At 54.4% G+C, this 24,953-nt stretch overlaps 1 protein-coding gene and 22 non-coding genes across 24 annotated transcripts in view; 19 read left to right on the forward strand and 4 right to left on the reverse strand.

Moving 5' to 3' along the window:
• Positions 1 to 594: 594 nt before the first annotated feature.
• Positions 595 to 758, reverse strand: LOC121392984. Its single transcript, XR_005965187.1, has one exon. It is a non-coding gene; the product is annotated as a U1 spliceosomal RNA (small nuclear RNA).
• Positions 759 to 1,183: 425 nt separating this feature from the next.
• Positions 1,184 to 1,347, reverse strand: LOC121392968. Its single transcript, XR_005965144.1, has one exon. It is a non-coding gene; the product is annotated as a U1 spliceosomal RNA (small nuclear RNA).
• A 1,077-nt stretch (positions 1,348 to 2,424) lies between these two features.
• On the reverse strand, positions 2,425 to 2,588 carry LOC121392985. The gene has a single exon (XR_005965188.1). It is a non-coding gene; the product is annotated as a U1 spliceosomal RNA (small nuclear RNA).
• Positions 2,589 to 3,015: 427 nt separating this feature from the next.
• On the reverse strand, positions 3,016 to 3,179 carry LOC121392969. The gene has a single exon (XR_005965155.1). It is a non-coding gene; the product is annotated as a U1 spliceosomal RNA (small nuclear RNA).
• Positions 3,180 to 4,800: 1,621 nt separating this feature from the next.
• Positions 4,801 to 4,964, forward strand: LOC121392970. Its single transcript, XR_005965166.1, has one exon. It is a non-coding gene; the product is annotated as a U1 spliceosomal RNA (small nuclear RNA).
• A 426-nt stretch (positions 4,965 to 5,390) lies between these two features.
• On the forward strand, positions 5,391 to 5,554 carry LOC121392986. The gene has a single exon (XR_005965189.1). It is a non-coding gene; the product is annotated as a U1 spliceosomal RNA (small nuclear RNA).
• A 1,079-nt stretch (positions 5,555 to 6,633) lies between these two features.
• LOC121392971 lies at positions 6,634 to 6,797 on the forward strand. Its single transcript, XR_005965174.1, has one exon. It is a non-coding gene; the product is annotated as a U1 spliceosomal RNA (small nuclear RNA).
• A 425-nt stretch (positions 6,798 to 7,222) lies between these two features.
• LOC121392988 lies at positions 7,223 to 7,386 on the forward strand. The gene has a single exon (XR_005965191.1). It is a non-coding gene; the product is annotated as a U1 spliceosomal RNA (small nuclear RNA).
• Positions 7,387 to 8,461: 1,075 nt separating this feature from the next.
• Positions 8,462 to 8,625, forward strand: LOC121392972. Its single transcript, XR_005965175.1, has one exon. It is a non-coding gene; the product is annotated as a U1 spliceosomal RNA (small nuclear RNA).
• Positions 8,626 to 9,051: 426 nt separating this feature from the next.
• Positions 9,052 to 9,215, forward strand: LOC121392989. Its single transcript, XR_005965192.1, has one exon. It is a non-coding gene; the product is annotated as a U1 spliceosomal RNA (small nuclear RNA).
• A 1,077-nt stretch (positions 9,216 to 10,292) lies between these two features.
• LOC121392973 lies at positions 10,293 to 10,456 on the forward strand. Its single transcript, XR_005965176.1, has one exon. It is a non-coding gene; the product is annotated as a U1 spliceosomal RNA (small nuclear RNA).
• Positions 10,457 to 10,882: 426 nt separating this feature from the next.
• Positions 10,883 to 11,046, forward strand: LOC121392990. Its single transcript, XR_005965193.1, has one exon. It is a non-coding gene; the product is annotated as a U1 spliceosomal RNA (small nuclear RNA).
• A 1,077-nt stretch (positions 11,047 to 12,123) lies between these two features.
• LOC121392974 lies at positions 12,124 to 12,287 on the forward strand. Its single transcript, XR_005965177.1, has one exon. It is a non-coding gene; the product is annotated as a U1 spliceosomal RNA (small nuclear RNA).
• A 426-nt stretch (positions 12,288 to 12,713) lies between these two features.
• LOC121392991 lies at positions 12,714 to 12,877 on the forward strand. The gene has a single exon (XR_005965194.1). It is a non-coding gene; the product is annotated as a U1 spliceosomal RNA (small nuclear RNA).
• A 1,077-nt stretch (positions 12,878 to 13,954) lies between these two features.
• On the forward strand, positions 13,955 to 14,118 carry LOC121392975. Its single transcript, XR_005965178.1, has one exon. It is a non-coding gene; the product is annotated as a U1 spliceosomal RNA (small nuclear RNA).
• A 426-nt stretch (positions 14,119 to 14,544) lies between these two features.
• LOC121392992 lies at positions 14,545 to 14,708 on the forward strand. The gene has a single exon (XR_005965195.1). It is a non-coding gene; the product is annotated as a U1 spliceosomal RNA (small nuclear RNA).
• A 1,078-nt stretch (positions 14,709 to 15,786) lies between these two features.
• On the forward strand, positions 15,787 to 15,950 carry LOC121392976. The gene has a single exon (XR_005965179.1). It is a non-coding gene; the product is annotated as a U1 spliceosomal RNA (small nuclear RNA).
• Positions 15,951 to 16,375: 425 nt separating this feature from the next.
• On the forward strand, positions 16,376 to 16,539 carry LOC121392993. The gene has a single exon (XR_005965196.1). It is a non-coding gene; the product is annotated as a U1 spliceosomal RNA (small nuclear RNA).
• Positions 16,540 to 17,617: 1,078 nt separating this feature from the next.
• LOC121392977 lies at positions 17,618 to 17,781 on the forward strand. The gene has a single exon (XR_005965180.1). It is a non-coding gene; the product is annotated as a U1 spliceosomal RNA (small nuclear RNA).
• A 426-nt stretch (positions 17,782 to 18,207) lies between these two features.
• LOC121392994 lies at positions 18,208 to 18,371 on the forward strand. Its single transcript, XR_005965197.1, has one exon. It is a non-coding gene; the product is annotated as a U1 spliceosomal RNA (small nuclear RNA).
• Positions 18,372 to 19,448: 1,077 nt separating this feature from the next.
• On the forward strand, positions 19,449 to 19,612 carry LOC121392978. Its single transcript, XR_005965181.1, has one exon. It is a non-coding gene; the product is annotated as a U1 spliceosomal RNA (small nuclear RNA).
• Positions 19,613 to 20,037: 425 nt separating this feature from the next.
• On the forward strand, positions 20,038 to 20,201 carry LOC121392995. Its single transcript, XR_005965198.1, has one exon. It is a non-coding gene; the product is annotated as a U1 spliceosomal RNA (small nuclear RNA).
• Positions 20,202 to 23,718: 3,517 nt separating this feature from the next.
• The window catches only part of slc38a9.S (solute carrier family 38 member 9 S homeolog), a 58,023-nt gene continuing 56,788 nt past the window's right edge, over positions 23,719 to 24,953 (forward strand). For both annotated transcript variants that reach the window (XM_041580571.1, XM_018244485.2), the window contains exon 1: positions 23,719 to 24,300. The gene's annotated coding sequence lies outside the window, so the exon portion shown is untranslated. The remainder of the gene's footprint in view (positions 24,301 to 24,953) is intronic.

Below are 24,953 nucleotides of genomic sequence, written 5' to 3' on the forward strand. Positions count from 1 at the left end.
GGGGGGGGGAACATTTGGATTCCTCTCCAGATCGGGTCGACCCCAAAAGCTTCTTCTTAAGCTTTGCTTGGTGGTGTGCTAGGGTTGAACTTCCCCGGACACGAAAGGGGTCGTCGTCGAGCACTTTCCACCCATTTCCAATGTGGTCTGTCTATCAGTGTAAGTCTGGCCCCTTGGAGTGGGCGTATTTGATCATCCTCTGCCCACTGGGAAGGTTCTTACATGATTTTCCCCCATACCTTATCCTCTTGTCGTACTGGCCGCTATTTCTATGTATCTCTGTGAGAAAGGCATCAGTTCTGGTGTGCCATGTGAAAGCGACTGCAAGGAAAATGAACGCTGGAAGGTGAACTAACTACTCTTTAACTAGCTTACGGAAAGTGTTGCGAAGCTAGCGTCGCCAGTCGCCACCTGGTGGTCAACTGCAGAAATGGCCCGGAAAAGGGCCAGCAAAGCTACGCGGCGAAGGATGCCTGTCCGGAGCTCACGGAACGCCCGACGGAAGCGCCCGTGGCAAAAAAGACCTTTGCAAGCCGGGACCTGTCCTTTGCTTCGACCTGTTGCTACACCATCTACTTTTTGCACGGGCCAGATCAGGGGAAAGCGCGAACGCAGTCCCCCACTACCAGAAATTATGCAGTCGACTTTCCCGCATTTGGGGAAATCGCAGGGGTCAGCACGGCCGGAGTGCAATGGCTGAGCCTCGCCCTGGGAGAACCACCTTCGTGATCATGGTATCTCCCCTGCCAGGTAAGTATGAGTTGTTGGCGGCGAAAAGCACAGCTGCTGCTCCAACACCAGGTGGGCAACATAAGGAGAGTGCTCGACGCGCTCACTTGAGCTGGCGCGGACGCACCCGCAAGTCGCTCGTCTAGGCCGTCCGCCTGACCCCTTGCTTGAGTGCCGTCCACGGGTGCCCAGTGGCACAAGCGAGCGGCCCAAAGGCAAACCTTGGGCGGTCCGAGAGGCTGCACGCGTTCCACCCTCATTTGCATGCATGCATGCAACCTACTGCTTTGAAAGAAAACGGCTGGCCTGGGCTCAGGTACAAAAAAAAACCACAAAACAAAGAAAAAACAAAGACAAAACAAAATAGGCCAGCCCTCGCCTCCAACTGCAGCTGGACAGCCATGGCTGTACGCAGCAGCTGAAACTGCACTTTCTATCTTTGAACCAGACAAATCAGGGGAAAGCGCGAACGCAGTCCCCCACTACCAGAAATTATGCAGTCGAGTTTCCCGCATTTGGGGAAATCGCAGGGGTCAGCACAGCCGGAGTGCAATGGCTGAGCCTCGCCCTGGGAGAACCACCTTCGTGATCATGGTATCTCCCCTGCCAGGTAAGTATGAGTTGGGGAAGGCAAGACCGCCGGCGCTGCAAGGGTACACCTCAACGAGCATACGGAGACCTTTTTCCCTGGCCAACCCACCCACCCTCACCCCCATTTGGACAGGCCCTCGCCCCCTTCACGGCAAGCGGGCTCAACGGCCATCGGCGTTCCGTGAAACCATGGTGCGGCTTACCACCGCCTTGAGAAGGGGCGCTAAATGGGAAAAAGGGGCACAAGCTTAAGCGCTCCCATAGTTCATTGCAGCTAGCGCGTTTACATACGGAGGCCTCGCCCGTACTGACAGCCAGGCAGCCAGGCAGCCAGCCGCTTTGCAACAGGCGACCCTCGTTAGCATATCAATCGGCCCGGGGGAAACCGATGCTAGGTCAGGGCTGCGCTTTCAAAACCCACTTGGTTGCAGGCAGGGCCCAAAGAGCTGATTCGGAGTGGAGGGCCTTCGCCTTAGCTTTGGGGGGGAGGAGGAGGAGGAGGAGGAGGAGGGGGGGGGAACATTTGGATTCCTCTCCAGATCGGGTCGACCCCAAAAGCTTCTTCTTAAGCTTTGCTTGGTGGTGTGCTAGGGTTGAACTTCCCCGGACACGAAAGGGGTCGTCGTCGAGCACTTTCCACCCATTTCCAATGTGGTCTGTCTATCAGTGTAAGTCTGGCCCCTTGGAGTGGGCGTATTTGATCATCCTCTGCCCACTGGGAAGGTTCTTACATGATTTTCCCCCATACCTTATCCTCTTGTCGTACTGGCCGCTATTTCTATGTATCTCTGTGAGAAAAGGCATCAGTTCTGGTGTGCCATGTGAAAGCGACTGCAAGGAAAATGAACGCTGGAAGGTGAACTAACTACTCTTTAACTAGCTTACGGAAAGTGTTGCGAAGCTAGCGTCGCCAGTCGCCACCTGGTGGTCAACTGCAGAAATGGCCCGGAAAAGGGCCAGCAAAGCTACGCGGCGAAGGATGCCTGTCCGGAGCTCACGGAACGCCCGACGGAAGCGCCCGTGGCAAAAAAGACCTTTGCAAGCCGGGACCTGTCCTTTGCTTCGACCTGTTGCTACACCATCTACTTTTTGCACGGGCCAGATCAGGGGAAAGCGCGAACGCAGTCCCCCACTACCAGAAATTATGCAGTCGACTTTCCCGCATTTGGGGAAATCGCAGGGGTCAGCACGGCCGGAGTGCAATGGCTGAGCCTCGCCCTGGGAGAACCACCTTCGTGATCATGGTATCTCCCCTGCCAGGTAAGTATGAGTTGTTGGCGGCGAAAAGCACAGCTGCTGCTCCAACACCAGGTGGGCAACATAAGGAGAGTGCTCGACGCGCTCACTTGAGCTGGCGCGGACGCACCCGCAAGTCGCTCGTCTAGGCCGTCCGCCTGACCCCTTGCTTGAGTGCCGTCCACGGGTGCCCAGTGGCACAAGCGAGCGGCCCAAAGGCAAACCTTGGGCGGTCCGAGAGGCTGCACGCGTTCCACCCTCATTTGCATGCATGCATGCAACCTACTGCTTTGAAAGAAAACGGCTGGCCTGGGCTCAGGTACAAAAAAAAAACCCACAAAACAAAGAAAAAACAAAGACAAAACAAAATAGGCCAGCCCTCGCCTCCAACTGCAGCTGGACAGCCATGGCTGTACGCAGCAGCTGAAACTGCACTTTCTATCTTTGAACCAGACAAATCAGGGGAAAGCGCGAACGCAGTCCCCCACTACCAGAAATTATGCAGTCGAGTTTCCCGCATTTGGGGAAATCGCAGGGGTCAGCACAGCCGGAGTGCAATGGCTGAGCCTCGCCCTGGGAGAACCACCTTCGTGATCATGGTATCTCCCCTGCCAGGTAAGTATGAGTTGGGGAAGGCAAGACCGCCGGCGCTGCAAGGGTACACCTCAACGAGCATACGGAGACCTTTTTCCCTGGCCAACCCACCCACCCTCACCCCCATTTGGACAGGGCCCTCGCCCCCTTCACGGCAAGCGGGCTCAACGGCCATCGGCGTTCCGTGAAACCATGGTGCGGCTTACCACCGCCTTGAGAAGGGGCGCTAAATGGGAAAAAGGGGCACAAGCTTAAGCGCTCCCATAGTTCATTGCAGCTGCGCGTTTACATACGAGGCCCGCCGTACTGACAGCCAGGCAGCCAGCAGCAGCCGCTTTGCAACAGGCGACCCTCCGTAGCATATCAATCGGCCCGGGGGTAAAACCGATGCTAGTCAGGGCTGCGCTTTCAACAACCCAACTTGGTTGCAGGCAGGCCCAAAGAGCTGTATTCGGAGTGGAGGCTTCGCCTTAGCTTTTTGGGGGGGAGAGGAGGAGGAGCGAGGGGGGACATTTGGATTCTCTCCAGATCGGGTCGACTCCCAAAAGCTTCTTCTTAAGCTTTGCTTGGTGGTGTGCTAGGCGATTGAACTTCCCCGGGACGACGAAAGGGTGCGTCGTCCGAGCACTTTCACCCATTTCCAATGTGTCTGTCTATCAGTGTAAGTCTGGCCCTTGGAGTGGGCGTATTGATCATCCTCTGCCCACTGGGAAGCGTTTCAATGATTTTCCCCCTTCCAGGTGTGCGACTGGCCGACGCTAGCTCGCAAAAACCACTTTCCGTACAGCCCCCTAGTTTAACAAGTAGTTAGTCACCTTTCCAGCAGTTCAGTTTTTCCTTGCGCAGTCGCTTTCACATGGCACACCAGAACTGATGCCTTTTCTCACAGAGATACATAGAAATAGCGGCCAGTACGACAAGAGGATAAGGTATGGGGGAAAATCATGTAAGAACCTTCCCAGTGGGCAGAGGATGATCAAATACGCCCACTCCAAGGGGCCAGACTTACACTGATAGACAGACCACATTGGAAATGGGTGGAAAGTGCTCGACGACGACCCCTTTCGTGTCCGGGGAAGTTCAACCCTAGCACACCACCAAGCAAAGCTTAAGAAGAAGCTTTTGGGGTCGACCCGATCTGGAGAGGAATCCAAATGTTCCCCCCCCCTCCTCCTCCTCCTCCTCCTCCTCCCCCCCAAAGCTAAGGCGAAGGCCCTCCACTCCGAATCAGCTCTTTGGGCCCTGCCTGCAACCAAGTGGGTTTTGAAAGCGCAGCCCTGACCTAGCATCGGTTTCCCCCGGGCCGATTGATATGCTAACGAGGGTCGCCTGTTGCAAAGCGGCTGGCTGCCTGGCTGCCTGGCTGTCAGTACGGGCGAGGCCTCCGTATGTAAACGCGCTAGCTGCAATGAACTATGGGAGCGCTTAAGCTTGTGCCCCTTTTTCCCATTTAGCGCCCCTTCTCAAGGCGGTGGTAAGCCGCACCATGGTTTCACGGAACGCCGATGGCCGTTGAGCCCGCTTGCCGTGAAGGGGGCGAGGGCCTGTCCAAATGGGGGTGAGGGTGGGTGGGTTGGCCAGGGAAAAAGGTCTCCGTATGCTCGTTGAGGTGTACCCTTGCAGCGCCGGCGGTCTTGCCTTCCCCAACTCATACTTACCTGGCAGGGGAGATACCATGATCACGAAGGTGGTTCTCCCAGGGCGAGGCTCAGCCATTGCACTCCGGCTGTGCTGACCCCTGCGATTTCCCCAAATGCGGGAAACTCGACTGCATAATTTCTGGTAGTGGGGGACTGCGTTCGCGCTTTCCCCTGATTTGTCTGGTTCAAAGATAGAAAGTGCAGTTTCAGCTGCTGCGTACAGCCATGGCTGTCCAGCTGCAGTTGGAGGCGAGGGCTGGCCTATTTTGTTTTGTCTTTGTTTTTTCTTTGTTTTGTGGTTTTTTTTTTGTACCTGAGCCCAGGCCAGCCGTTTTCTTTCAAAGCAGTAGGTTGCATGCATGCATGCAAATGAGGGTGGAACGCGTGCAGCCTCTCGGACCGCCCAAGGTTTGCCTTTGGGCCGCTCGCTTGTGCCACTGGGCACCCGTGGACGGCACTCAAGCAAGGGGTCAGGCGGACGGCCTAGACGAGCGACTTGCGGGTGCGTCCGCGCCAGCTCAAGTGAGCGCGTCGAGCACTCTCCTTATGTTGCCCACCTGGTGTTGGAGCAGCAGCTGTGCTTTTCGCCGCCAACAACTCATACTTACCTGGCAGGGGAGATACCATGATCACGAAGGTGGTTCTCCCAGGGCGAGGCTCAGCCATTGCACTCCGGCCGTGCTGACCCCTGCGATTTCCCCAAATGCGGGAAAGTCGACTGCATAATTTCTGGTAGTGGGGGACTGCGTTCGCGCTTTCCCCTGATCTGGCCCGTGCAAAAAGTAGATGGTGTAGCAACAGGTCGAAGCAAAGGACAGGTCCCGGCTTGCAAAGGTCTTTTTTGCCACGGGCGCTTCCGTCGGGCGTTCCGTGAGCTCCGGACAGGCATCCTTCGCCGCGTAGCTTTGCTGGCCCTTTTCCGGGCCATTTCTGCAGTTGACCACCAGGTGGCGACTGGCGACGCTAGCTTCGCAACACTTTCCGTAAGCTAGTTAAAGAGTAGTTAGTTCACCTTCCAGCGTTCATTTTCCTTGCAGTCGCTTTCACATGGCACACCAGAACTGATGCCTTTTCTCACAGAGATACATAGAAATAGCGGCCAGTACGACAAGAGGATAAGGTATGGGGGAAAATCATGTAAGAACCTTCCCAGTGGGCAGAGGATGATCAAATACGCCCACTCCAAGGGGCCAGACTTACACTGATAGACAGACCACATTGGAAATGGGTGGAAAGTGCTCGACGACGACCCCTTTCGTGTCCGGGGAAGTTCAACCCTAGCACACCACCAAGCAAAGCTTAAGAAGAAGCTTTTGGGGTCGACCCGATCTGGAGAGGAATCCAAATGTTCCCCCCCCCCCTCCTCCTCCTCCTCCTCCTCCTCCCCCCCAAAGCTAAGGCGAAGGCCCTCCACTCCGAATCAGCTCTTTGGGCCCTGCCTGCAACCAAGTGGGTTTTGAAAGCGCAGCCCTGACCTAGCATCGGTTTCCCCCGGGCCGATTGATATGCTAACGAGGGTCGCCTGTTGCAAAGCGGCTGGCTGCCTGGCTGCCTGGCTGTCAGTACGGGCGAGGCCTCCGTATGTAAACGCGCTAGCTGCAATGAACTATGGGAGCGCTTAAGCTTGTGCCCCTTTTTCCCATTTAGCGCCCCTTCTCAAGGCGGTGGTAAGCCGCACCATGGTTTCACGGAACGCCGATGGCCGTTGAGCCCGCTTGCCGTGAAGGGGGCGAGGGCCTGTCCAAATGGGGGTGAGGGTGGGTGGGTTGGCCAGGGAAAAAGGTCTCCGTATGCTCGTTGAGGTGTACCCTTGCAGCGCCGGCGGTCTTGCCTTCCCCAACTCATACTTACCTGGCAGGGGAGATACCATGATCACGAAGGTGGTTCTCCCAGGGCGAGGCTCAGCCATTGCACTCCGGCTGTGCTGACCCCTGCGATTTCCCCAAATGCGGGAAACTCGACTGCATAATTTCTGGTAGTGGGGGACTGCGTTCGCGCTTTCCCCTGATTTGTCTGGTTCAAAGATAGAAAGTGCAGTTTCAGCTGCTGCGTACAGCCATGGCTGTCCAGCTGCAGTTGGAGGCGAGGGCTGGCCTATTTTGTTTTGTCTTTGTTTTTTCTTTGTTTTGTGGTTTTTTTTTGTACCTGAGCCCAGGCCAGCCGTTTTCTTTCAAAGCAGTAGGTTGCATGCATGCATGCAAATGAGGGTGGAACGCGTGCAGCCTCTCGGACCGCCCAAGGTTTGCCTTTGGGCCGCTCGCTTGTGCCACTGGGCACCCGTGGACGGCACTCAAGCAAGGGGTCAGGCGGACGGCCTAGACGAGCGACTTGCGGGTGCGTCCGCGCCAGCTCAAGTGAGCGCGTCGAGCACTCTCCTTATGTTGCCCACCTGGTGTTGGAGCAGCAGCTGTGCTTTTCGCCGCCAACAACTCATACTTACCTGGCAGGGGAGATACCATGATCACGAAGGTGGTTCTCCCAGGGCGAGGCTCAGCCATTGCACTCCGGCCGTGCTGACCCCTGCGATTTCCCCAAATGCGGGAAAGTCGACTGCATAATTTCTGGTAGTGGGGGACTGCGTTCGCGCTTTCCCCTGATCTGGCCCGTGCAAAAAGTAGATGGTGTAGCAACAGGTCGAAGCAAAGGACAGGTCCCGGCTTGCAAAGGTCTTTTTTGCCACGGGCGCTTCCGTCGGGCGTTCCGTGAGCTCCGGACAGGCATCCTTCGCCGCGTAGCTTTGCTGGCCCTTTTCCGGGCCATTTCTGCAGTTGACCACCAGGTGGCGACTGGCGACGCTAGCTTCGCAACACTTTCCGTAAGCTAGTTAAAGAGTAGTTAGTTCACCTTCCAGCGTTCATTTTCCTTGCAGTCGCTTTCACATGGCACACCAGAACTGATGCCTTTTCTCACAGAGATACATAGAAATAGCGGCCAGTACGACAAGAGGATAAGGTATGGGGGAAAATCATGTAAGAACCTTCCCAGTGGGCAGAGGATGATCAAATACGCCCACTCCAAGGGGCCAGACTTACACTGATAGACAGACCACATTGGAAATGGGTGGAAAGTGCTCGACGACGACCCCTTTCGTGTCCGGGGAAGTTCAACCCTAGCACACCACCAAGCAAAGCTTAAGAAGAAGCTTTTGGGGTCGACCCGATCTGGAGAGGAATCCAAATGTTCCCCCCCCCCTCCTCCTCCTCCTCCTCCTCCCCCCCAAAGCTAAGGCGAAGGCCCTCCACTCCGAATCAGCTCTTTGGGCCCTGCCTGCAACCAAGTGGGTTTTGAAAGCGCAGCCCTGACCTAGCATCGGTTTCCCCCGGGCCGATTGATATGCTAACGAGGGTCGCCTGTTGCAAAGCGGCTGGCTGCCTGGCTGCCTGGCTGTCAGTACGGGCGAGGCCTCCGTATGTAAACGCGCTAGCTGCAATGAACTATGGGAGCGCTTAAGCTTGTGCCCCTTTTTCCCATTTAGCGCCCCTTCTCAAGGCGGTGGTAAGCCGCACCATGGTTTCACGGAACGCCGATGGCCGTTGAGCCCGCTTGCCGTGAAGGGGGCGAGGGCCTGTCCAAATGGGGGTGAGGGTGGGTGGGTTGGCCAGGGAAAAAGGTCTCCGTATGCTCGTTGAGGTGTACCCTTGCAGCGCCGGCGGTCTTGCCTTCCCCAACTCATACTTACCTGGCAGGGGAGATACCATGATCACGAAGGTGGTTCTCCCAGGGCGAGGCTCAGCCATTGCACTCCGGCTGTGCTGACCCCTGCGATTTCCCCAAATGCGGGAAACTCGACTGCATAATTTCTGGTAGTGGGGGACTGCGTTCGCGCTTTCCCCTGATTTGTCTGGTTCAAAGATAGAAAGTGCAGTTTCAGCTGCTGCGTACAGCCATGGCTGTCCAGCTGCAGTTGGAGGCGAGGGCTGGCCTATTTTGTTTTGTCTTTGTTTTTTCTTTGTTTTGTGGTTTTTTTTTTGTACCTGAGCCCAGGCCAGCCGTTTTCTTTCAAAGCAGTAGGTTGCATGCATGCATGCAAATGAGGGTGGAACGCGTGCAGCCTCTCGGACCGCCCAAGGTTTGCCTTTGGGCCGCTCGCTTGTGCCACTGGGCACCCGTGGACGGCACTCAAGCAAGGGGTCAGGCGGACGGCCTAGACGAGCGACTTGCGGGTGCGTCCGCGCCAGCTCAAGTGAGCGCGTCGAGCACTCTCCTTATGTTGCCCACCTGGTGTTGGAGCAGCAGCTGTGCTTTTCGCCGCCAACAACTCATACTTACCTGGCAGGGGAGATACCATGATCACGAAGGTGGTTCTCCCAGGGCGAGGCTCAGCCATTGCACTCCGGCCGTGCTGACCCCTGCGATTTCCCCAAATGCGGGAAAGTCGACTGCATAATTTCTGGTAGTGGGGGACTGCGTTCGCGCTTTCCCCTGATCTGGCCCGTGCAAAAAGTAGATGGTGTAGCAACAGGTCGAAGCAAAGGACAGGTCCCGGCTTGCAAAGGTCTTTTTTGCCACGGGCGCTTCCGTCGGGCGTTCCGTGAGCTCCGGACAGGCATCCTTCGCCGCGTAGCTTTGCTGGCCCTTTTCCGGGCCATTTCTGCAGTTGACCACCAGGTGGCGACTGGCGACGCTAGCTTCGCAACACTTTCCGTAAGCTAGTTAAAGAGTAGTTAGTTCACCTTCCAGCGTTCATTTTCCTTGCAGTCGCTTTCACATGGCACACCAGAACTGATGCCTTTTCTCACAGAGATACATAGAAATAGCGGCCAGTACGACAAGAGGATAAGGTATGGGGGAAAATCATGTAAGAACCTTCCCAGTGGGCAGAGGATGATCAAATACGCCCACTCCAAGGGGCCAGACTTACACTGATAGACAGACCACATTGGAAATGGGTGGAAAGTGCTCGACGACGACCCCTTTCGTGTCCGGGGAAGTTCAACCCTAGCACACCACCAAGCAAAGCTTAAGAAGAAGCTTTTGGGGTCGACCCGATCTGGAGAGGAATCCAAATGTTCCCCCCCCCTCCTCCTCCTCCTCCTCCTCCTCCCCCCCAAAGCTAAGGCGAAGGCCCTCCACTCCGAATCAGCTCTTTGGGCCCTGCCTGCAACCAAGTGGGTTTTGAAAGCGCAGCCCTGACCTAGCATCGGTTTCCCCCGGGCCGATTGATATGCTAACGAGGGTCGCCTGTTGCAAAGCGGCTGGCTGCCTGGCTGCCTGGCTGTCAGTACGGGCGAGGCCTCCGTATGTAAACGCGCTAGCTGCAATGAACTATGGGAGCGCTTAAGCTTGTGCCCCTTTTTCCCATTTAGCGCCCCTTCTCAAGGCGGTGGTAAGCCGCACCATGGTTTCACGGAACGCCGATGGCCGTTGAGCCCGCTTGCCGTGAAGGGGGCGAGGGCCTGTCCAAATGGGGGTGAGGGTGGGTGGGTTGGCCAGGGAAAAAGGTCTCCGTATGCTCGTTGAGGTGTACCCTTGCAGCGCCGGCGGTCTTGCCTTCCCCAACTCATACTTACCTGGCAGGGGAGATACCATGATCACGAAGGTGGTTCTCCCAGGGCGAGGCTCAGCCATTGCACTCCGGCTGTGCTGACCCCTGCGATTTCCCCAAATGCGGGAAACTCGACTGCATAATTTCTGGTAGTGGGGGACTGCGTTCGCGCTTTCCCCTGATTTGTCTGGTTCAAAGATAGAAAGTGCAGTTTCAGCTGCTGCGTACAGCCATGGCTGTCCAGCTGCAGTTGGAGGCGAGGGCTGGCCTATTTTGTTTTGTCTTTGTTTTTTCTTTGTTTTGTGGTTTTTTTTTTGTACCTGAGCCCAGGCCAGCCGTTTTCTTTCAAAGCAGTAGGTTGCATGCATGCATGCAAATGAGGGTGGAACGCGTGCAGCCTCTCGGACCGCCCAAGGTTTGCCTTTGGGCCGCTCGCTTGTGCCACTGGGCACCCGTGGACGGCACTCAAGCAAGGGGTCAGGCGGACGGCCTAGACGAGCGACTTGCGGGTGCGTCCGCGCCAGCTCAAGTGAGCGCGTCGAGCACTCTCCTTATGTTGCCCACCTGGTGTTGGAGCAGCAGCTGTGCTTTTCGCCGCCAACAACTCATACTTACCTGGCAGGGGAGATACCATGATCACGAAGGTGGTTCTCCCAGGGCGAGGCTCAGCCATTGCACTCCGGCCGTGCTGACCCCTGCGATTTCCCCAAATGCGGGAAAGTCGACTGCATAATTTCTGGTAGTGGGGGACTGCGTTCGCGCTTTCCCCTGATCTGGCCCGTGCAAAAAGTAGATGGTGTAGCAACAGGTCGAAGCAAAGGACAGGTCCCGGCTTGCAAAGGTCTTTTTTGCCACGGGCGCTTCCGTCGGGCGTTCCGTGAGCTCCGGACAGGCATCCTTCGCCGCGTAGCTTTGCTGGCCCTTTTCCGGGCCATTTCTGCAGTTGACCACCAGGTGGCGACTGGCGACGCTAGCTTCGCAACACTTTCCGTAAGCTAGTTAAAGAGTAGTTAGTTCACCTTCCAGCGTTCATTTTCCTTGCAGTCGCTTTCACATGGCACACCAGAACTGATGCCTTTTCTCACAGAGATACATAGAAATAGCGGCCAGTACGACAAGAGGATAAGGTATGGGGGAAAATCATGTAAGAACCTTCCCAGTGGGCAGAGGATGATCAAATACGCCCACTCCAAGGGGCCAGACTTACACTGATAGACAGACCACATTGGAAATGGGTGGAAAGTGCTCGACGACGACCCCTTTCGTGTCCGGGGAAGTTCAACCCTAGCACACCACCAAGCAAAGCTTAAGAAGAAGCTTTTGGGGTCGACCCGATCTGGAGAGGAATCCAAATGTTCCCCCCCCCTCCTCCTCCTCCTCCTCCTCCTCCCCCCCAAAGCTAAGGCGAAGGCCCTCCACTCCGAATCAGCTCTTTGGGCCCTGCCTGCAACCAAGTGGGTTTTGAAAGCGCAGCCCTGACCTAGCATCGGTTTCCCCCGGGCCGATTGATATGCTAACGAGGGTCGCCTGTTGCAAAGCGGCTGGCTGCCTGGCTGCCTGGCTGTCAGTACGGGCGAGGCCTCCGTATGTAAACGCGCTAGCTGCAATGAACTATGGGAGCGCTTAAGCTTGTGCCCCTTTTTCCCATTTAGCGCCCCTTCTCAAGGCGGTGGTAAGCCGCACCATGGTTTCACGGAACGCCGATGGCCGTTGAGCCCGCTTGCCGTGAAGGGGGCGAGGGCCTGTCCAAATGGGGGTGAGGGTGGGTGGGTTGGCCAGGGAAAAAGGTCTCCGTATGCTCGTTGAGGTGTACCCTTGCAGCGCCGGCGGTCTTGCCTTCCCCAACTCATACTTACCTGGCAGGGGAGATACCATGATCACGAAGGTGGTTCTCCCAGGGCGAGGCTCAGCCATTGCACTCCGGCTGTGCTGACCCCTGCGATTTCCCCAAATGCGGGAAACTCGACTGCATAATTTCTGGTAGTGGGGGACTGCGTTCGCGCTTTCCCCTGATTTGTCTGGTTCAAAGATAGAAAGTGCAGTTTCAGCTGCTGCGTACAGCCATGGCTGTCCAGCTGCAGTTGGAGGCGAGGGCTGGCCTATTTTGTTTTGTCTTTGTTTTTTCTTTGTTTTGTGGTTTTTTTTTTGTACCTGAGCCCAGGCCAGCCGTTTTCTTTCAAAGCAGTAGGTTGCATGCATGCATGCAAATGAGGGTGGAACGCGTGCAGCCTCTCGGACCGCCCAAGGTTTGCCTTTGGGCCGCTCGCTTGTGCCACTGGGCACCCGTGGACGGCACTCAAGCAAGGGGTCAGGCGGACGGCCTAGACGAGCGACTTGCGGGTGCGTCCGCGCCAGCTCAAGTGAGCGCGTCGAGCACTCTCCTTATGTTGCCCACCTGGTGTTGGAGCAGCAGCTGTGCTTTTCGCCGCCAACAACTCATACTTACCTGGCAGGGGAGATACCATGATCACGAAGGTGGTTCTCCCAGGGCGAGGCTCAGCCATTGCACTCCGGCCGTGCTGACCCCTGCGATTTCCCCAAATGCGGGAAAGTCGACTGCATAATTTCTGGTAGTGGGGGACTGCGTTCGCGCTTTCCCCTGATCTGGCCCGTGCAAAAAGTAGATGGTGTAGCAACAGGTCGAAGCAAAGGACAGGTCCCGGCTTGCAAAGGTCTTTTTTGCCACGGGCGCTTCCGTCGGGCGTTCCGTGAGCTCCGGACAGGCATCCTTCGCCGCGTAGCTTTGCTGGCCCTTTTCCGGGCCATTTCTGCAGTTGACCACCAGGTGGCGACTGGCGACGCTAGCTTCGCAACACTTTCCGTAAGCTAGTTAAAGAGTAGTTAGTTCACCTTCCAGCGTTCATTTTCCTTGCAGTCGCTTTCACATGGCACACCAGAACTGATGCCTTTTCTCACAGAGATACATAGAAATAGCGGCCAGTACGACAAGAGGATAAGGTATGGGGGAAAATCATGTAAGAACCTTCCCAGTGGGCAGAGGATGATCAAATACGCCCACTCCAAGGGGCCAGACTTACACTGATAGACAGACCACATTGGAAATGGGTGGAAAGTGCTCGACGACGACCCCTTTCGTGTCCGGGGAAGTTCAACCCTAGCACACCACCAAGCAAAGCTTAAGAAGAAGCTTTTGGGGTCGACCCGATCTGGAGAGGAATCCAAATGTTCCCCCCCCCTCCTCCTCCTCCTCCTCCTCCTCCCCCCCAAAGCTAAGGCGAAGGCCCTCCACTCCGAATCAGCTCTTTGGGCCCTGCCTGCAACCAAGTGGGTTTTGAAAGCGCAGCCCTGACCTAGCATCGGTTTCCCCCGGGCCGATTGATATGCTAACGAGGGTCGCCTGTTGCAAAGCGGCTGGCTGCCTGGCTGCCTGGCTGTCAGTACGGGCGAGGCCTCCGTATGTAAACGCGCTAGCTGCAATGAACTATGGGAGCGCTTAAGCTTGTGCCCCTTTTTCCCATTTAGCGCCCCTTCTCAAGGCGGTGGTAAGCCGCACCATGGTTTCACGGAACGCCGATGGCCGTTGAGCCCGCTTGCCGTGAAGGGGGCGAGGGCCTGTCCAAATGGGGGTGAGGGTGGGTGGGTTGGCCAGGGAAAAAGGTCTCCGTATGCTCGTTGAGGTGTACCCTTGCAGCGCCGGCGGTCTTGCCTTCCCCAACTCATACTTACCTGGCAGGGGAGATACCATGATCACGAAGGTGGTTCTCCCAGGGCGAGGCTCAGCCATTGCACTCCGGCTGTGCTGACCCCTGCGATTTCCCCAAATGCGGGAAACTCGACTGCATAATTTCTGGTAGTGGGGGACTGCGTTCGCGCTTTCCCCTGATTTGTCTGGTTCAAAGATAGAAAGTGCAGTTTCAGCTGCTGCGTACAGCCATGGCTGTCCAGCTGCAGTTGGAGGCGAGGGCTGGCCTATTTTGTTTTGTCTTTGTTTTTTCTTTGTTTTGTGGTTTTTTTTTTGTACCTGAGCCCAGGCCAGCCGTTTTCTTTCAAAGCAGTAGGTTGCATGCATGCATGCAAATGAGGGTGGAACGCGTGCAGCCTCTCGGACCGCCCAAGGTTTGCCTTTGGGCCGCTCGCTTGTGCCACTGGGCACCCGTGGACGGCACTCAAGCAAGGGGTCAGGCGGACGGCCTAGACGAGCGACTTGCGGGTGCGTCCGCGCCAGCTCAAGTGAGCGCGTCGAGCACTCTCCTTATGTTGCCCACCTGGTGTTGGAGCAGCAGCTGTGCTTTTCGCCGCCAACAACTCATACTTACCTGGCAGGGGAGATACCATGATCACGAAGGTGGTTCTCCCAGGGCGAGGCTCAGCCATTGCACTCCGGCCGTGCTGACCCCTGCGATTTCCCCAAATGCGGGAAAGTCGACTGCATAATTTCTGGTAGTGGGGGACTGCGTTCGCGCTTTCCCCTGATCTGGCCCGTGCAAAAAGTAGATGGTGTAGCAACAGGTCGAAGCAAAGGACAGGTCCCGGCTTGCAAAGGTCTTTTTTGCCACGGGCGCTTCCGTCGGGCGTTCCGTGAGCTCCGGACAGGCATCCTTCGCCGCGTAGCTTTGCTGGCCCTTTTCCGGGCCATTTCTGCAGTTGACCACCAGGTGGCGACTGGCGACGCTAGCTTCGCAACACTTTCCGTAAGCTAGTTAAAGAGTAGTTAGTTCACCTTCCAGCGTTCATTTTCCTTGCAGTCGCTTTCACATGGCACACCAGAACTGATGCCTTTTCTCACAGAGATACATAGAAATAGCGGCCAGTACGACAAGAGGATAAGGTATGGGGGAAAATCATGTAAGAACCTTCCCAGTGGGCAGAGGATGATCAAATACGCCCACTCCAAGGGGCCAGACTTACACTGATAGACAGACCACATTGGAAATGGGTGGAAAGTGCTCGACGACGACCCCTTTCGTGTCCGGGGAAGTTCAACCCTAGCACACCACCAAGCAAAGCTTAAGAAGAAGCTTTTGGGGTCGACCCGATCTGGAGAGGAATCCAAATGTTCCCCCCCCCTCCTCCTCCTCCTCCTCCTCCTCCCCCCCCAAAGCTAAGGCGAAGGCCCTCCACTCCGAATCAGCTCTTTGGGCCCTGCCTGCAACCAAGTGGGTTTTGAAAGCGCAGCCCTGACCTAGCATCGGTTTCCCCCGGGCCGATTGATATGCTAACGAGGGTCGCCTGTTGCAAAGCGGCTGGCTGCCTGGCTGCCTGGCTGTCAGTACGGGCGAGGCCTCCGTATGTAAACGCGCTAGCTGCAATGAACTATGGGAGCGCTTAAGCTTGTGCCCCTTTTTCCCATTTAGCGCCCCTTCTCAAGGCGGTGGTAAGCCGCACCATGGTTTCACGGAACGCCGATGGCCGTTGAGCCCGCTTGCCGTGAAGGGGGCGAGGGCCTGTCCAAATGGGGGTGAGGGTGGGTGGGTTGGCCAGGGAAAAAGGTCTCCGTATGCTCGTTGAGGTGTACCCTTGCAGCGCCGGCGGTCTTGCCTTCCCCAACTCATACTTACCTGGCAGGGGAGATACCATGATCACGAAGGTGGTTCTCCCAGGGCGAGGCTCAGCCATTGCACTCCGGCTGTGCTGACCCCTGCGATTTCCCCAAATGCGGGAAACTCGACTGCATAATTTCTGGTAGTGGGGGACTGCGTTCGCGCTTTCCCCTGATTTGTCTGGTTCAAAGATAGAAAGTGCAGTTTCAGCTGCTGCGTACAGCCATGGCTGTCCAGCTGCAGTTGGAGGCGAGGGCTGGCCTATTTTGTTTTGTCTTTGTTTTTTCTTTGTTTTGTGGTTTTTTTTTGTACCTGAGCCCAGGCCAGCCGTTTTCTTTCAAAGCAGTAGGTTGCATGCATGCATGCAAATGAGGGTGGAACGCGTGCAGCCTCTCGGACCGCCCAAGGTTTGCCTTTGGGCCGCTCGCTTGTGCCACTGGGCACCCGTGGACGGCACTCAAGCAAGGGGTCAGGCGGACGGCCTAGACGAGCGACTTGCGGGTGCGTCCGCGCCAGCTCAAGTGAGCGCGTCGAGCACTCTCCTTATGTTGCCCACCTGGTGTTGGAGCAGCAGCTGTGCTTTTCGCCGCCAACAACTCATACTTACCTGGCAGGGGAGATACCATGATCACGAAGGTGGTTCTCCCAGGGCGAGGCTCAGCCATTGCACTCCGGCCGTGCTGACCCCTGCGATTTCCCCAAATGCGGGAAAGTCGACTGCATAATTTCTGGTAGTGGGGGACTGCGTTCGCGCTTTCCCCTGATCTGGCCCGTGCAAAAAGTAGATGGTGTAGCAACAGGTCGAAGCAAAGGACAGGTCCCGGCTTGCAAAGGTCTTTTTTGCCACGGGCGCTTCCGTCGGGCGTTCCGTGAGCTCCGGACAGGCATCCTTCGCCGCGTAGCTTTGCTGGCCCTTTTCCGGGCCATTTCTGCAGTTGACCACCAGGTGGCGACTGGCGACGCTAGCTTCGCAACACTTTCCGTAAGCTAGTTAAAGAGTAGTTAGTTCACCTTCCAGCGTTCATTTTCCTTGCAGTCGCTTTCACATGGCACACCAGAACTGATGCCTTTTCTCACAGAGATACATAGAAATAGCGGCCAGTACGACAAGAGGATAAGGTATGGGGGAAAATCATGTAAGAACCTTCCCAGTGGGCAGAGGATGATCAAATACGCCCACTCCAAGGGGCCAGACTTACACTGATAGACAGACCACATTGGAAATGGGTGGAAAGTGCTCGACGACGACCCCTTTCGTGTCCGGGGAAGTTCAACCCTAGCACACCACCAAGCAAAGCTTAAGAAGAAGCTTTTGGGGTCGACCCGATCTGGAGAGGAATCCAAATGTTCCCCCCCCCCTCCTCCTCCTCCTCCTCCTCCTCCCCCCCAAAGCTAAGGCGAAGGCCCTCCACTCCGAATCAGCTCTTTGGGCCCTGCCTGCAACCAAGTGGGTTTTGAAAGCGCAGCCCTGACCTAGCATCGGTTTCCCCCGGGCCGATTGATATGCTAACGAGGGTCGCCTGTTGCAAAGCGGCTGGCTGCCTGGCTGCCTGGCTGTCAGTACGGGCGAGGCCTCCGTATGTAAACGCGCTAGCTGCAATGAACTATGGGAGCGCTTAAGCTTGTGCCCCTTTTTCCCATTTAGCGCCCCTTCTCAAGGCGGTGGTAAGCCGCACCATGGTTTCACGGAACGCCGATGGCCGTTGAGCCCGCTTGCCGTGAAGGGGGCGAGGGCCTGTCCAAATGGGGGTGAGGGTGGGTGGGTTGGCCAGGGAAAAAGGTCTCCGTATGCTCGTTGAGGTGTACCCTTGCAGCGCCGGCGGTCTTGCCTTCCCCAACTCATACTTACCTGGCAGGGGAGATACCATGATCACGAAGGTGGTTCTCCCAGGGCGAGGCTCAGCCATTGCACTCCGGCTGTGCTGACCCCTGCGATTTCCCCAAATGCGGGAAACTCGACTGCATAATTTCTGGTAGTGGGGGACTGCGTTCGCGCTTTCCCCTGATTTGTCTGGTTCAAAGATAGAAAGTGCAGTTTCAGCTGCTGCGTACAGCCATGGCTGTCCAGCTGCAGTTGGAGGCGAGGGCTGGCCTATTTTGTTTTGTCTTTGTTTTTTCTTTGTTTTGTGGTTTTTTTTTTGTACCTGAGCCCAGGCCAGCCGTTTTCTTTCAAAGCAGTAGGTTGCATGCATGCATGCAAATGAGGGTGGAACGCGTGCAGCCTCTCGGACCGCCCAAGGTTTGCCTTTGGGCCGCTCGCTTGTGCCACTGGGCACCCGTGGACGGCACTCAAGCAAGGGGTCAGGCGGACGGCCTAGACGAGCGACTTGCGGGTGCGTCCGCGCCAGCTCAAGTGAGCGCGTCGAGCACTCTCCTTATGTTGCCCACCTGGTGTTGGAGCAGCAGCTGTGCTTTTCGCCGCCAACAACTCATACTTACCTGGCAGGGGAGATACCATGATCACGAAGGTGGTTCTCCCAGGGCGAGGCTCAGCCATTGCACTCCGGCCGTGCTGACCCCTGCGATTTCCCCAAATGCGGGAAAGTCGACTGCATAATTTCTGGTAGTGGGGGACTGCGTTCGCGCTTTCCCCTGATCTGGCCCGTGCAAAAAGTAGATGGTGTAGCAACAGGTCGAAGCAAAGGACAGGTCCCGGCTTGCAAAGGTCTTTTTTGCCACGGGCGCTTCCGTCGGGCGTTCCGTGAGCTCCGGACAGGCATCCTTCGCCGCGTAGCTTTGCTGGCCCTTTTCCGGGCCATTTCTGCAGTTGACCACCAGGTGGCGACTGGCGACGCTAGCTTCGCAACACTTTCCGTAAGCTAGTTAAAGAGTAGTTAGTTCACCTTCCAGCGTTCATTTTCCTTGCAGTCGCTTTCACATGGCACACCAGAACTGATGCCTTTTCTCACAGAGATACATAGAAATAGCGGCCAGTACGACAAGAGGATAAGGTATGGGGGAAAATCATGTAAGAACCTTCCCAGTGGGCAGAGGATGATCAAATACGCCCACTCCAAGGGGCCAGACTTACACTGATAGACAGACCACATTGGAAATGGGTGGAAAGTGCTCGACGACGACCCCTTTCGTGTCCGGGGAAGTTCAACCCTAGCACACCACCAAGCAAAGCTTAAGAAGAAGCTTTTGGGGTCGACCCGATCTGGAGAGGAATCCAAATGTTCCCCCCCCCTCCTCCTCCTCCTCCTCCTCCTCCCCCCCAAAGCTAAGGCGAAGGCCCTCCACTCCGAATCAGCTCTTTGGGCCCTGCCTGCAACCAAGTGGGTTTTGAAAGCGCAGCCCTGACCTAGCATCGGTTTCCCCCGGGCCGATTGATATGCTAACGAGGGTCGCCTGTTGCAAAGCGGCTGGCTGCCTGGCTGCCTGGCTGTCAGTACGGGCGAGGCCTCCGTATGTAAACGCGCTAGCTGCAATGAACTATGGGAGCGCTTAAGCTTGTGCCCCTTTTTCCCATTTAGCGCCCCTTCTCAAGGCGGTGGTAAGCCGCACCATGGTTTCACGGAACGCCGATGGCCGTTGAGCCCGCTTGCCGTGAAGGGGGCGAGGGCCTGTCCAAATGGGGGTGAGGGTGGGTGGGTTGGCCAGGGAAAAAGGTCTCCGTATGCTCGTTGAGGTGTACCCTTGCAGCGCCGGCGGTCTTGCCTTCCCCAACTCATACTTACCTGGCAGGGGAGATACCATGATCACGAAGGTGGTTCTCCCAGGGCGAGGCTCAGCCATTGCACTCCGGCTGTGCTGACCCCTGCGATTTCCCCAAATGCGGGAAACTCGACTGCATAATTTCTGGTAGTGGGGGACTGCGTTCGCGCTTTCCCCTGATTTGTCTGGTTCAAAGATAGAAAGTGCAGTTTCAGCTGCTGCGTACAGCCATGGCTGTCCAGCTGCAGTTGGAGGCGAGGGCTGGCCTATTTTGTTTTGTCTTTGTTTTTTCTTTGTTTTGTGGTTTTTTTTTGTACCTGAGCCCAGGCCAGCCGTTTTCTTTCAAAGCAGTAGGTTGCATGCATGCATGCAAATGAGGGTGGAACGCGTGCAGCCTCTCGGACCGCCCAAGGTTTGCCTTTGGGCCGCTCGCTTGTGCCACTGGGCACCCGTGGACGGCACTCAAGCAAGGGGTCAGGCGGACGGCCTAGACGAGCGACTTGCGGGTGCGTCCGCGCCAGCTCAAGTGAGCGCGTCGAGCACTCTCCTTATGTTGCCCACCTGGTGTTGGAGCAGCAGCTGTGCTTTTCGCCGCCAACAACTCATACTTACCTGGCAGGGGAGATACCATGATCACGAAGGTGGTTCTCCCAGGGCGAGGCTCAGCCATTGCACTCCGGCCGTGCTGACCCCTGCGATTTCCCCAAATGCGGGAAAGTCGACTGCATAATTTCTGGTAGTGGGGGACTGCGTTCGCGCTTTCCCCTGATCTGGCCCGTGCAAAAAGTAGATGGTGTAGCAACAGGTCGAAGCAAAGGACAGGTCCCGGCTTGCAAAGGTCTTTTTTGCCACGGGCGCTTCCGTCGGGCGTTCCGTGAGCTCCGGACAGGCATCCTTCGCCGCGTAGCTTTGCTGGCCCTTTTCTGGGCCATTTCTGCAGTTGACCACCAGGTGGCGACTGGCGACGCTAGCATCGCAACACTTTCCGTAAGCTAGTTAAAGAGTAGTTAGTTCACCTTCCAGCGTTCATTTTCCTTGCAGTCGCTTTCACATGGCACACCAGAACTGATGCCTTTTCTCACAGAGATACATAGAAATAGCGGCCAGTACGACAAGAGGATAAGGTATGGGGGAAACTCATGTAAGAAACTTCCCAGTGGGCAGAGGATGATCAAATACGCCCACTCCAAGGGGCCAGACTTACACTGATAGACAGACCACATTGGAAATGGGTGGAAAGTGCTCGACGACGACCCCTTTCGTGTCCGGGGAAGTTCAACCCTAGCACACCACCAAGCAAAGCTTAAGAAGAAGCTTTTGGGGTCGACCCGATCTGGAGAGGAATCCAAATGTTTTTGTGTATTACATATATTTTTTTAAATTCCTTCACCAGTTAATTTTTTACCCTACTATACATTTATGGTATTTTTTTTATAACAATGCCTATCCCCAAGATACTTTAAGTAAGTCAGCAAATTGCTCTTGAAATACCTTTGACACTGTTCTTTATAAAGCTAATCACTTCTCTGATCAACAAGCCTCATCTGTATCTTATCTCTTCATAATTATGCAAAAAAATAAGTCAATTCCTATGTTAGTAAACATTTTAATTCTGTCCTGCTTGGACTGCAACATTACCCTGAACCAGCTACAGCATAACCGGTTTCCTCTTACTCTAGTACAAGTTTTGTTTTTTACTACAGTGATCGACTAATCAGTTGTTAAACTTGTCCTGCTAAAGCCCTTTTTTGGTAAAAAATAAAAAATGCATCATTGCATTAAAGGACCAGTAACATCAAAAATTTTTTACAAAAAATTCGTTAGTATACAACGAAAAATAAACACCTTGACAAATTAAACTTGTAAATTGCAAAGCCTTTGTTTAGAAATAACTTACCGAAACTTCACTTCCTGTCCTCTTCAAAACAGGCGATACGGCGACCATCCATCCTGCAGTGCTCGATTTCTTCTCCCTGGCTATTCTAGTGACAGCTGTGAAGGAGGCTGAGGCTCCGCTCTCGAGTGCTGGCTGGTGGAGCAGGGTTTGTAGTGGGGGTTCCCGATGTGCTCCGAGCCTGCCAGTGCCTGAGTGCACCTCACCTTCCCAGGCTAAAGACCACGATTTGTACTTTCGTGCTGCCTCACAATGAAGTCTGTGTTTTACCGTCGCTTCTTCATTCTAGACAGTGACACGAGGAGATCCCCGGGCTCAGGCAGAGTCCCCAGCACTCACTATTACCCCTACTGGACCCGGAGGGTCGGACATGCAGCGCTCGTGAGACCCCGACCCAGTGACCCCAACGCTAACCCGGGGCTGAACTCTGCCCCTCACAGGAGGAAGAACGAGACTGTGCTGCCCATGATCTATGCCATCACCCCCACCTACAGCCGCCCGGTGCAGAAAGGAGAGCTCACCCGCCTGGCCAATACCTTCCGCCTGGTGCCGCGTTTACATTCGATTCTGGTGGAGGACTCTGTGCACCCGACGGAGCTGGTGAGCCGCTTCTTGGCTGGGGCAAGGGTCAAAAGCAGTCACCTGTATGCGGTCTTTAGCATAGGAGCAGTGCGGGAAGCGGGGCAGCATCGGCAGCTCCCCGTCCTTTTTTTCCACTGCCCACATCAAAGTTGGTCTTTTTAGGGAGCAGATGTAGGGCCCGCACAGAATGCACAGAGTCCTCCACCAGAATCGAATGTAAACGCGGCACCAGGCAGAAGGTATTGGCCAGGCGGGTGAGCTCTCCTTTCTGCACCGGGCGGCTGTAGGTGGGGGTGATGGCATAGATCATGGGCAGCACAGTCTCGTTCTTCCTCCTGTGAGGGGCAGAGTTCAGCCCCGGGTTAGTGTTGGGGTCACTGGGTCGGGGTCTCACGAGCGCTGCATGTCCGACCCTCCGGGTCCAGTAGGGGTAATAGTGAGTGCTGGGGACTCTGCCTGAGCCCGGGGATCTCCTCGTGTCACTGTCTATTATAATCACCACCCAAGGAAGGAGAATGAAGAAGCGACGGTAAAACACAGACTTCATTGTGAGGCAGCACGAAAGTACAAATCGTGGTCTTTAGCCTGGGAAGGTGAGGTGCACTCAGGCACTGGCAGGCTCGGAGCACATCGGGAACCCCACTACAAACCCTGCTCCACCAGCCAGCACTCGAGAGCGGAGCCTCAGCCTCCTTCACAGCTGTCACTAGAATAGCCAGGGAGAAGAAATCGAGCACTGCAGGATGGATGGTCGCCGTATCGCCTGTTTTGAAGAGGACAGGAAGTGAAGTTTCGGTAAGTTATTTCTAAACAAAGGCTTTGCAATTTACAAGTTTAATTTGTCAAGGTGTTTATTTTTCGTTGTATACTAACGAATTTTTTGTAAAAAGTTTTTGATGTTACTGGTCCTTTAACTAGGTAGTTGTGACTTTGACATTACAATAGCATATTGCATATTGGAGTATTGAGTTGATCTTGGCTTGTATAATGCAAACATATTTGAATCTAATAATACAGGTATGGGACCTGTTATCCAGAATGCTCGGGACCTGGGGTTTTCCGGATAATCGGTCTTTCCATAAATTGGATCTTCGTACCTTAAGTCTACTAGAGAAACATGTAAACATTAAAGGGGTTGTTCAAATTTAAATGAACTTTTAGTAGGATGTAGAGAGGGATATTTTGAGACAATTTGCTATCGCTTTACATTTCTTATTATTTGTGATTTTTGAGTTATTTTGCTTTTTATTCAGCAGCTCTACAGCTTGTAGTTTCAGAAATCTGGTTGCTAGGGTTCAAATTAACTTACCAAGCATTGATTTGAATACAAGACAGGAATATTAATAGATGAGGGGCTGAATAGAAAGATGAGGAATAAAAAGTAGCAATAACAATACATTTATAGCCTTACAGAGCATTTGTTTTTTAGATGGGGTCAGTGACCCCCCCCCATTTGAAAGCTTAAAAGTATCAGAAGAAAAAGGCAAATAATAAAAAGATAAATAACAAAGGCCAATTGAAAAGTTGCTTAGAATCAGCCATTCTATAAAATACTATGTTACCTTAAGGGTGAACCACCCTTTTGAATAAACCCAATAGGCCTGTTTTGCTTCCAATAAGGATTAATTTTATCTTAGGCTCAAGCACAAGGTACTGTTTTATTATCACAGAGAAAAAATAAATCATTTTAAAAAATGTGGACTATTTAGATAAAATGGGAGTCTATGGGAGACCACCTTTTCCCTAATTCTAGCCTTCTGGATAACGGGTTTCCGAATAACTGGTCCCATACCTGCATATAAAGAAATGGCAACCCTAAACCCAATACATTCCAGGCTGCCGTGTCGAGATTAGTTTTGGCCTTTAGTTGCAGTTTATGTTTTCAGTCAAAGTCTGAGGTAATAAAATAGATTTTCTTTCATAAGCGAGTATGTCAAATAATTACCAATTCCTTCTGACACAAATTGGCTTACGGTTACACAACTATACAATGAATCACCTACAAAATAGCTTATCTCTGTAACTTTATCCTTGTTTTTTTTTATTTTTTTGCGCCTGACATCCGGTGTGGTGAGGGCTGGTGGTCAACGACAACGTCCTTTCTCTGCATTTTTATTTTTCTTGCTTGTTTGTTTAGAAGAACAAGAACTCCTCACTCAGCACTAGGTCACTTCTCCCTTTACCAAAACAAGCGCGGACGTGCTGCTGCGGTGCACTGTGGGAAATGTAGTTCAAGCCTGTGGTTGTTTTGTAGAAATCACGGGAGGGCGGAACTACTTTCCCGTCATGCTTTCCGCCGGTTACTGCCAAACCTAACTCAACTGCGTCTTGTTTGGTAGCTTTCAGGGAAGTTTCCGCAGCATGGAAGCCGGTCGGCTGCTATAGTGGAAGGTACATCATTTACTACTGATTAATTGGTTGGCATTGCTTTACGACGAATAATCCCAGCGCTGTTGTGCAAAAGGCGAGCTAAATAACACGAGTGTCTTAATTCCTGAGATTGTAGAGACAAGTTCTGTCTGTGGTGGGTGCGTAGGAATATCCCAGTAGCTAGAACAGGGTTATTTACTTGTAGTCTTGTTTCTGGCCCAACATGTTATTGGATAAAGGTGTCCTTCTAGTAAGTGTGGGATTTTGGCCGAGTGCCTATTTACTGCATTGGAAAACCCTGCACCTGTAGGTGATTCACAACTTTGTTTTGGGCTGGGGGTATCTGCAGGGCTGGACTGAGAGTCAAAATAGGCCCTGGCATTTCAGGTACAAAGAGGCCCAATCAGCCTACACAGAGGCCCAAACAGACCCCACCAGCCCACTAAATACTGACTTTCTATGGCACTTTATAGCAGCCCTTCTGGCATTTGCCAGAACCCACAGATTGCCAGTCCGGGCCTGGGTATCTGAGAAAGGACTCCCCAAATTTCTAATAGTGACTGTGTAGCTGTCCCCATCCCTGGGGTCGCCCATGGGGTGGCGGGTTGGCTAAAGACTGATTTCGGGAGAAATTGTGTTGTTTTCCAAAATATTTGTGACTATGGCTAATACAC

Source organism: Xenopus laevis, chromosome 1S, assembly GCF_017654675.1.
Source record: "Xenopus laevis strain J_2021 chromosome 1S, Xenopus_laevis_v10.1, whole genome shotgun sequence".
Classification (NCBI taxonomy): Eukaryota; Metazoa; Chordata; class Amphibia; order Anura; family Pipidae; genus Xenopus; species Xenopus laevis.